Here is an 8,635-nt window from a genome sequence, read left to right on the forward strand (position 1 = left end):
CAAAGGTTTGGCTGCACAGGGCATTTTCTGAGACTGAAGAAATACAGACTTCTCCCCCGGTTCCCTGAACCTCCCGTCCCCCACTCCCTAGCTGCATAAAAATTCCTCGCTTTTACTTTGGGAGAAGACAAATTTGAGAGATCTTGCTCTCCTGTTCTCTCGCTTTGGCCAAATCGATAAAACCTTTCTCTGTCTCCTAGCCCCGGAGTCTCAGTTGTTTGGCTTTATCTGTGCCCCGGACAGAAGAAGCTGAATTTTGAGAAATAGTTCAGTTCAGCAACAGTCTCATCTAGAGGAAAAGCCTGGCCAATAAATCCCTTCTAGCTCTGCTCTTCAAATCTCGAAATCCCCTTTTTGCCCCTTTTCTGCACCCTAAGCCACTAGCACATCACACTTCATCTGCAGAGTAAATCCATATTGTAAATCCATATTGGGGATGAGAATATGAGTTCAGAGAGGTCACCTGCCAAAGTCAGCCAGAGAATATGAGTTCAGAGAGGTCACCTGCCAAAGTCAGCCAGGATGAGAATATGAGTTCAGAGAGGTCACCTGCCAAAGTCAGCCACCCAGGAAGGGGCAGTGGGAGGATTTGAACCCAGGTCTATCTGGTTGCAAACTCTGAGCTCTGTCCCCAATGCGGGTGTGGTCAAGATAATGACTAACAGCCTAGCAATGACACACCTCAGTCATGTCCCCAGGGAGAAGAAATCCCTATCTGTGGAGCTCTCTTTTTAGGTGCTGGAGGGGAAAAAAACAGATCTCTAAAGTGAACATGTGCACAGTGTTAGGTCAAGGAAGCTCTCAGAGGAGCAGAAGCTGGGCCCCGCCGTGCGTTTGCATCCTAACGAGGCAACGACGCCAGTTGCTAATTAACGAAGGCCTGGCCTCCGGGGTCCATAGGCTGCCAACTTTGGTCCAAGCCTTTCTCCTTCAGAGAACCCTAAAGCTGGTTGGTTCCTGGCAAGGACGCAGTACAAAAGGGCCCTTTCAGGGCCTGCTTTGAATGAAGTGTTCTGTTCCCACCAGTTTTTTAAGATGCGGGGAGAAAAAAGAAACTCAAAAGGACTCAGAAGTTCTGTTCGTTGGGGGTGGGCAGGCGGGCACACTTCGAAGTCCCGGGACAGACCTGCCGTGGTTGTGAGCACAGAGCCAGCGGCTGTGCTGGGCCGAGGCTGAGTCACAGTCCCAACACCTGTGGCAAATCACAGCCCTTGGTTTACAGCTAGACATCTTGAAAGGAGACGGGAGTCCTTGGGCATGGCTGTGGTCCAGAGGCACCAGGGGATATGGGTCTCTTCTTTCATCCCCTACAGGGGGCTAAAGAGGGACGGGCTTGGGAATAATACATGGGTTTCCCCACGGTGGGTGACAGAAAATTTAGATCATTCATCTAAGTGCAGGGAAAGGTGACAGAGAGAGAAGAAAATAACACAATTCGCTTTTGGAGCAAATGATAAGATATTCATCTATACTTACCGTCATAGAAATGCAAATTAAAATTATAAGCAGATATCATTCTTTAAGAACCTATCTGATTGGCAGAGATCCGGGAATGTGAAGTGTGCTGAGTGGGGTGGTTTGTGAGGAAACAGGGGTGCTCGGACACGGGTGGTGACGGGCAGGCGACAGGACACCCGCAACAGCCTCCAGCATGTAAAACACATGTTTTCACGAAGCAATGCCACTTATGGGAAACTATCCTGTACATTTGTTTACACGTTGTGCACGAAGACGTGGGTGTAATTCGCTGCAAATTTTGCTTGTAAAAGATTGGAAAGGGACGGACCGTTCACGACAATGGGGACCGATTCGTTGAGTTATGACACATCAGTGCAGTGGGTTCCCACGCAGCCCTTAAAAATCCAAAGGAAGAATTGTGAAGATACAGTGTTAGGTGAGGAAAAGCAAGGTACAGAATGGTGTGTTCAGGAAGGCACAGGATGCCATCGTTCGTGGGGGACAGTCGGGAGAGGCTATCGGGTCACACGTGCTCGTATATGAGCAGACTACACCTGCAAGGAGACGCGAGAAGCATGCGACAGTGTTACCTCTCAGAGGGGCATGAGGGAGCCGAGGGTCGGTTCAGCTGAGAGGCAGACTTACCCTGCATGTATTTCTTCAGCATTTCAATTATTTTTACCGCATGCCTATATCTCTTTTTCAAAAGAAAAGGAACAGGAGGGAGGGAGGGAGCAAAGAAAAGAAAAACAAGAAAAAGAAATATAGATAGAAAAAAAGAAAACGCCCTCCATAGCAATCCCACCACCCAGAAATGAGCACGAATATGATCTTGGCTTGTATCGTTCCCTCATTTTCGAATTAATTTCAAACTTAAAAGTTGTAAGAATAGTACAAAGAACTCGCATATAGCCTTCACTCAGATGTGCATTTTGTCACGTCTGCTTTGTCTTTCTCTTATCTTTCCTCTCTCTCTATATATATTTATATAAGCAGATATATGTGTGTATACTGTACATATACATTTATATTTTTGTCTCTCGGCCACGTGTGAAAAAGTCGTACTTCACTACGTATCTCCTGAAAACAAGGATATTAATTTACAAAGCCATAATGCGACCCACAAAATCAGGAAATGTAATGTTGATCCAGTACAGTAAAAACCAGCCTACAGACCTCATTTAAATTTCTTCTGTCTCACTAATGTTTTTTGCAGCAATTATTTTTCTGCTCCGGGATCTAATCCTGGGCCACACAATTACATTTAGTCCTCGTGTTTTTTATTCTCTTTTCGTCTATCACAGTTTCTCTGCCTTTCTTTTTCTTTTGGAACCTTTATTATTTATTTATTTTTTTTGAACAGTATAGGCCAGAGAAAGAAGAGGGAACTGCCCAAGATCTTGGAGCAGGAGGTCGAGTGGGATTAGAGAATGCTGTGCTCAGTGAGGAAAGGGGTGCTCTAGCTTTGGGGTCCCCAAAGGGCGAGGCTTTTAAATGGTGTGCACGAACGTTTTTGTGTTCGTTTTTGTTTTTCAGGTGTTCGAATGGACTTTAATGTGTATTAGAAAGAAATGGAACTAGCACGTGAAACTTAAAATTTCACAACGTTTCTGTGCTTGGGATGAATGATTTCCATGTGAGTCCATGTAATGGAAAGACTGAGTAAGTCATAGCACAGGCAGAACAGAGTTATGGCCGCATTGCGGGGAGAGTGGGTCACGGAAGACTGAAGACTGGGCGATTCTGCTCCCAGATGGCGGCATCCTGTGGGGCCAGAGAAGCACATTTTTGGAATAGTGTGGAATCTCAGCCTCCTCGCTCAAGGGCCCTCCGCCCAGGAATCCCCTGTTCTGACATTGCCATTCCCACAATCCTCTCTGCCTCATCGCAACTGTGGGAACCAGCCCTTTTTAAGGGCAAGGTCATCTTCAAAGTGCTTTTGGCTTGTTAAGTGGCTGCCGTTCACATCAAGCTGACTGGAGATCCCAGACATTCCCCGGGAGGGCTGCTGGGATGAGCACAGGGCACACCTGGTGGGCTCTGAGGTACAGACCAGCCTGGGAGAGGACTCTGGTTTCATCACTTAAATGCATCTCTGAGACCCTGAATTTTTTTTTAAATTTTATTTTATTAGTTTCAAGTATTCGAAAAAAATTTTTTAATCTATGATATAGTGTTGATAATAGGGTTGTCAAGAGAACTCAACATATGAAGCAGCTGGTGTGGGACAGCTACTCCAGAAATACTGGTTCCCTTCACACTCAGCTGTCACCTCCTCCACGGGGCATTTCTGCATTCCTCACCAGCCCTCCTCTGTCCCTCCTCCAGAACATTCAGTATGTTTCTCAGTGCTGATGATCAGTTCTTTGCCTTGCATGACCGTGAACTGTGCCCCTGCTGCGGTCCTTAACCTCTTGAGGGTGGAGCTTATGTCTAAGGCATCGTTATTTCCCTCTAGGTAGGAAGCCCAGGGCCTGGCATGGAATTCAGTAAAGGTCTGCCTGCCAGAGAGGCAGCACAGCGGCATACTCATCAAGAGCAGGGGCCTAGAGCCCCACTCTGTAGGTGCAGCCCCAGTTCTGTCATTCATCAGCTGAGTGATCTTAGGTACCTTACTGACCTTTCTATGCCTTGGAGTCCTGACCTGTAAAATGGGAATAATTAATAATGGCATCTCCATCACAAGGTTGTTGCGAGAATTCAACAAGTTAATGTGCTTAGAACAGCAGGAGCTGCCACATGGCAAGAGCTTTATAGCTGTTGGCTATTATTATACCAGCGTCTAGCAAATGACCTTTTCCTTGTGTGGCCTCTATAAATGTTGTAAAGGCCAACTGAAAAGCCGGTAACCCCATCCCCTCCTCTTGCATACACACACCAGGCAGGTTTCTGAAATCCTACTATTCTTAATTTGTTCTCTGGAATTAAGGCATTATACCTTATTAAAATACAAATGTGGTCAACCCCAACTGTCGGTCGAATACGTTCTGTGTAAAAGGCTTTGTGCAGGGACACCTTGTGGCCTTAAAAGAAAAATGAGGACGCGCTCCAAAGCATAGCGTGAAGCACAAAAAGCAAAACATAAGACTATGAGTCTAGTACGCTACCATTTATGGAGTAAACAGAAGCTAGGGAGAGGGGTACGTATAGGAAGAGAAGACTTACCTGTGTAATCACAGACCATCTTCAGAAGGAGACGCGGGAAACGTCTCAGAGGCCTATCGGGGGCAGGGGGATCTTGGTGGCAAGGACAGGGGGGAGGGGACTTGCTCTTGAATGTATGAATATATATATATATATAATATATATATATACACACATATACTATATATATATATATTCATGTGTTGACAGTTGGGTTGTGGCACTGTTTGGTTATTGTGAATAATTCTGCTATGAACGTTGGTATACAGGTACCCAATGAACATGGGGGTGCAGATATCTACAAGATAGTGATGTTATTTCCTTTGGGTATACACCCAGAAGTGGGATTGCTGGATCTTATGGTAGTTCTATGCTCATTTTTTAGGATCCATCATATTGTTTCCACGGTGGCCGTACCATTTTACATTCCCACCGACAGTGCACAAAGGCTCCGATTTCTCCACATCTTTGTGCATATATGCTTTTATACCTTTTAATGTCGTTGATAGGAAAGTGTTACTTATTCAAACAGGATGGAGCGCATGACTGGGAATCCAAAGTTGAATTTTAGTCTGCATTTAATTGGCTGTGTTGTCACAGCCCTCTTTGGGGTTCCATTTCTTTGGGGGTCAAGTGAAAGGGTTAGATTAGATGCTTCTAAATTCCCTTCCTGCTCTGTTAGCCGAGGAGCCCACATAGACAGGTCATCAGAGAAGTGTGGACAACACCTCTCTCCAGGTAGATTCTAGGTTTGCACCTCCCACCTCCCTTGCCTGCTGGCTTCCATTGGCTTAGGTGATGCAGGAGAGTGGAGGGTGGCATGGGGTCTTTACTGTCCGGTTCACTCCCTACCCCCACCCCTGGTACTGACACCTCTATGAATACAGCTCCAGCCAGGTGCCCCATCACTGGACTCCTGAGACATAGCTCCCTTCCCTTATGCCTCTAGGCTCATGTATCAGTTTGTTAGCGCTGCCATGACAAAGTACCACAAACTATATATGGCTTAAACAACAGAAATTTATTGTGCCACAGTTCTGGAGGCTAGAAGTCCGAGATCAAGGTGTCAACAGTGTTGGCTCCTCCTGAAGACTGTGAGAGGGAATGTGTCCCATGTTCTCCCTTAGCTTCCGGTGGCCTGCTGGCCGTTTTTGGAGTCCTTGGTGTGTAGAAGCATCACCCTGATTGATCCCTGCCTTCATCTTCACAAGGCATTTTCTCTCCGTGTCTGTGTCCGAATTTCCCCCTTTCATAAGGACACCAGTCATATAGGATTATGACCTCGTATTGACCTCTTTTAACTTGATTATCTCTGCAAAGACCCTATCTCTATGTAAGGTCACATTCTGAGGTACTGGGGGGTTAGGACTTCAACATATCTTTTTTGGGGAGGATGCGATTCGGCCCGTAACAAGTGGTCACAGCTTCCTCGTCCCGTGCTGGTTTCTCAAGTCCCACCCACAGCTCTGTAAATAGTCCCTTTGTTTAGTTTCTCACAATCTTGGTTGAGCCTGTCTCCGTGTCCCACAAAGACCCGTCAAACCTTAGCACCCTGGCTGGTTTGCTTTTGGGTCTGTTTCAAAATATAGCCCCGATCTTGGTTCCTTGGTATCTTCCGCTGGTGAATTCCTTGGTTGCTGCATGTGCCTGTTCTCTGAGTTTTACTGTCGCCATCTGACCTCTGGCTTGTACCTGGGGAGCTGGAGGCAGGTGGGGGGAAAGGACTTCCGGGGAGGGCGGCTCACAAAATGTCACTTCTTCTTTAAAGTCCTGCTCTTCTTGGAGCAGGCCCCTTAAGGAAGGAGTCATGATATAAGATGAGCCCAGGTAGGTAAGAGAACTAGGAATTCCATTCTCGCCGGGGAAGCCTTGAAGGGCCACCTGAGGGCGTTCAGAATACAGAAACCGTGGAAGGAAGATAATACATCTTCAAATACCTAAGAAGCTGACATGGGAAGAGAGGTAAAGTCAATCTGCTCGTTTTTACAGAGAGACTGATACTTGGCTCAATATAAGAGAGATTTCTGAGAATCATGTTTAAATGTCACATAGCCTTTCTGTGAGTCGTGGACCCAAGTCACAGGAAGTATTCACACAGGGGCTGGATGGGATTTTCGCCTCGGTCAGAAGCCCCGGTGAGGGCTCTCTCTGGCCCCTTCCTGCTGGGAAATGCCATGACCGTAGAAATGGAACTAGAAATTTCCCTTAGCTTGCTTGGCCCTTGAAGACATGATGTTCAGATCCGCAAACCTGCACACTGCTTTTAGCTACAGGAGTTCACACGAAGGCAGAAAAACTCCAGCCTTCCAGAGCAGGTGTCTCAGAGGTCAGCTTCCCGCCCAAATAGGTAGTTCCTAAAGCTGAGTCAAGCTTCAGCCAGCGTCTGATGCTGTCCACACCCACGTATGGCTCCAGGGGACTATAAAGAGCACACTCCTTGGAAACTGGAACAGACTCCAGTTACCGGCTTTGATCCGGAGCCTGGGAGCCAGTTTCTCTGTTCCTTGGATGCTCGGCTGACTGCATCCCGTCATGGCTTCTTATAATTTCAAAAGCATTTGCAGACTCTTGGGTCTTCCTGGCCCTGGCAGAGCTTGTCATTGTCAGCATACCTCCGGTTACACCTTCCCAACAACACCACTGTGGGTTTGGCAGGTCGAGATCAAAGCGGGAAGAGTTTTTCATTAATCATAACAACAAAAAGATTAAGAAGAGTGTATTTGTAGATATAAAAAACTCACAATTTATATAAATTATAATAGGTATTCCAAAATCAGAAGATTATGCTTAAAGCCGGAGAATTTTAGAAAAACAGTATCAACAAAAAATTAATGAAAATGTGTTTCTTTGAGTTGTTTGGCAAGTTGTTATATTTAAATCTTGCCAGACCAAATCTTTTCTTTATTTTTTGAAAGAGTCTTTAAATGAGGGGCAGGGGAAAGAAAGAAAGAAAAAGAAAAAAGAGTCTTTAAATGTAACTTTGGGAGTCTCTGGCTCACCTGGAATCTTGAATCATGCCCAAAATCTCAAGCATCGTTTTCTAGGTGTCACGGTGCAAAACAATAAGAAAGAGGCACCATTTCTCAATGCTTATTAGTATAAAACCATATGGCCTATTTTGAATATTTCAGTGAGGAGAAGTGATGTAGGCTGATCCTACAGGGTGGGATTGATAAAGCAAGGTAATGAGAGAGACTGGGGGCCCAGGTCTGGTCTCTGTGAGGAGGGGAGCATGGAGCTGAGATCTGATTGACACACAGGAGCCAGACTTTAAAAGATCTGGAGGCTGAGTATATTTCATGTAAAGAGAACTGTAATGTGGTGTAGCAGGCCTTGCCGAATGAGTTATTGAAGATGTGAATGTCGATTTATTTGAATAGACCATCATTCATTGACCAAATATTTAAAGAGCGCCCACTATGTGCCAATAACCAACTGTCGAAGGTGGTTGATGTTAGGCTGGAACATTTCTTTTGGAGGGAGCAAGAATATTGTTTAACAGTCCTGATGTCTCTCGTTCCTGCAGCTTCCCTCGGATTTCTGGGGTGTGCAGCTCCCTTCCTCGAGAGCTGGGAGGAGTGCTCGCCCCAGGATTTGGCCTGTGGTTCTCTAGTGATCGACAAACCTCCCTGATTCTGGCATTCAGGATAAGGAAGTTCATTCTCCCACAAATGGAAGTTACATTCTCCATTATTAATTCTTATCAGGGATAAAGCAATACTTGAGCTTCCACTTGACTAACTTCTCTCTTTTTCTCAGGGTGGGCGTAGGGGGAGTTGCTAGTTATCAGGTGCCCTATCAGAAGTGACCAAGACACTTGCATTCTAGTGCGGAGAGACAGACAAAAGAAAACCAAGTAAAGAAATAAGTAAACAAGATAATCTCAGAAAGAGATCAATGCTACAAAGAAAATAAAGTAGGGTAATGTGCGAGAGAGAGAGCTGGGGCACAGGGCAAGCGTGTCTGAGGAAGGGAGTATTGAGCTGAGATCTGACTGATACGAAGGGGCCACACTTGACAAGATCGGGGGCAG

This window comes from Pteropus vampyrus, unplaced genomic scaffold, assembly GCF_000151845.1.
Source record: "Pteropus vampyrus isolate Shadow unplaced genomic scaffold, Pvam_2.0 Scaffold51, whole genome shotgun sequence".
Lineage (NCBI taxonomy): Eukaryota > Metazoa > Chordata > Mammalia > Chiroptera > Pteropodidae > Pteropus > Pteropus vampyrus.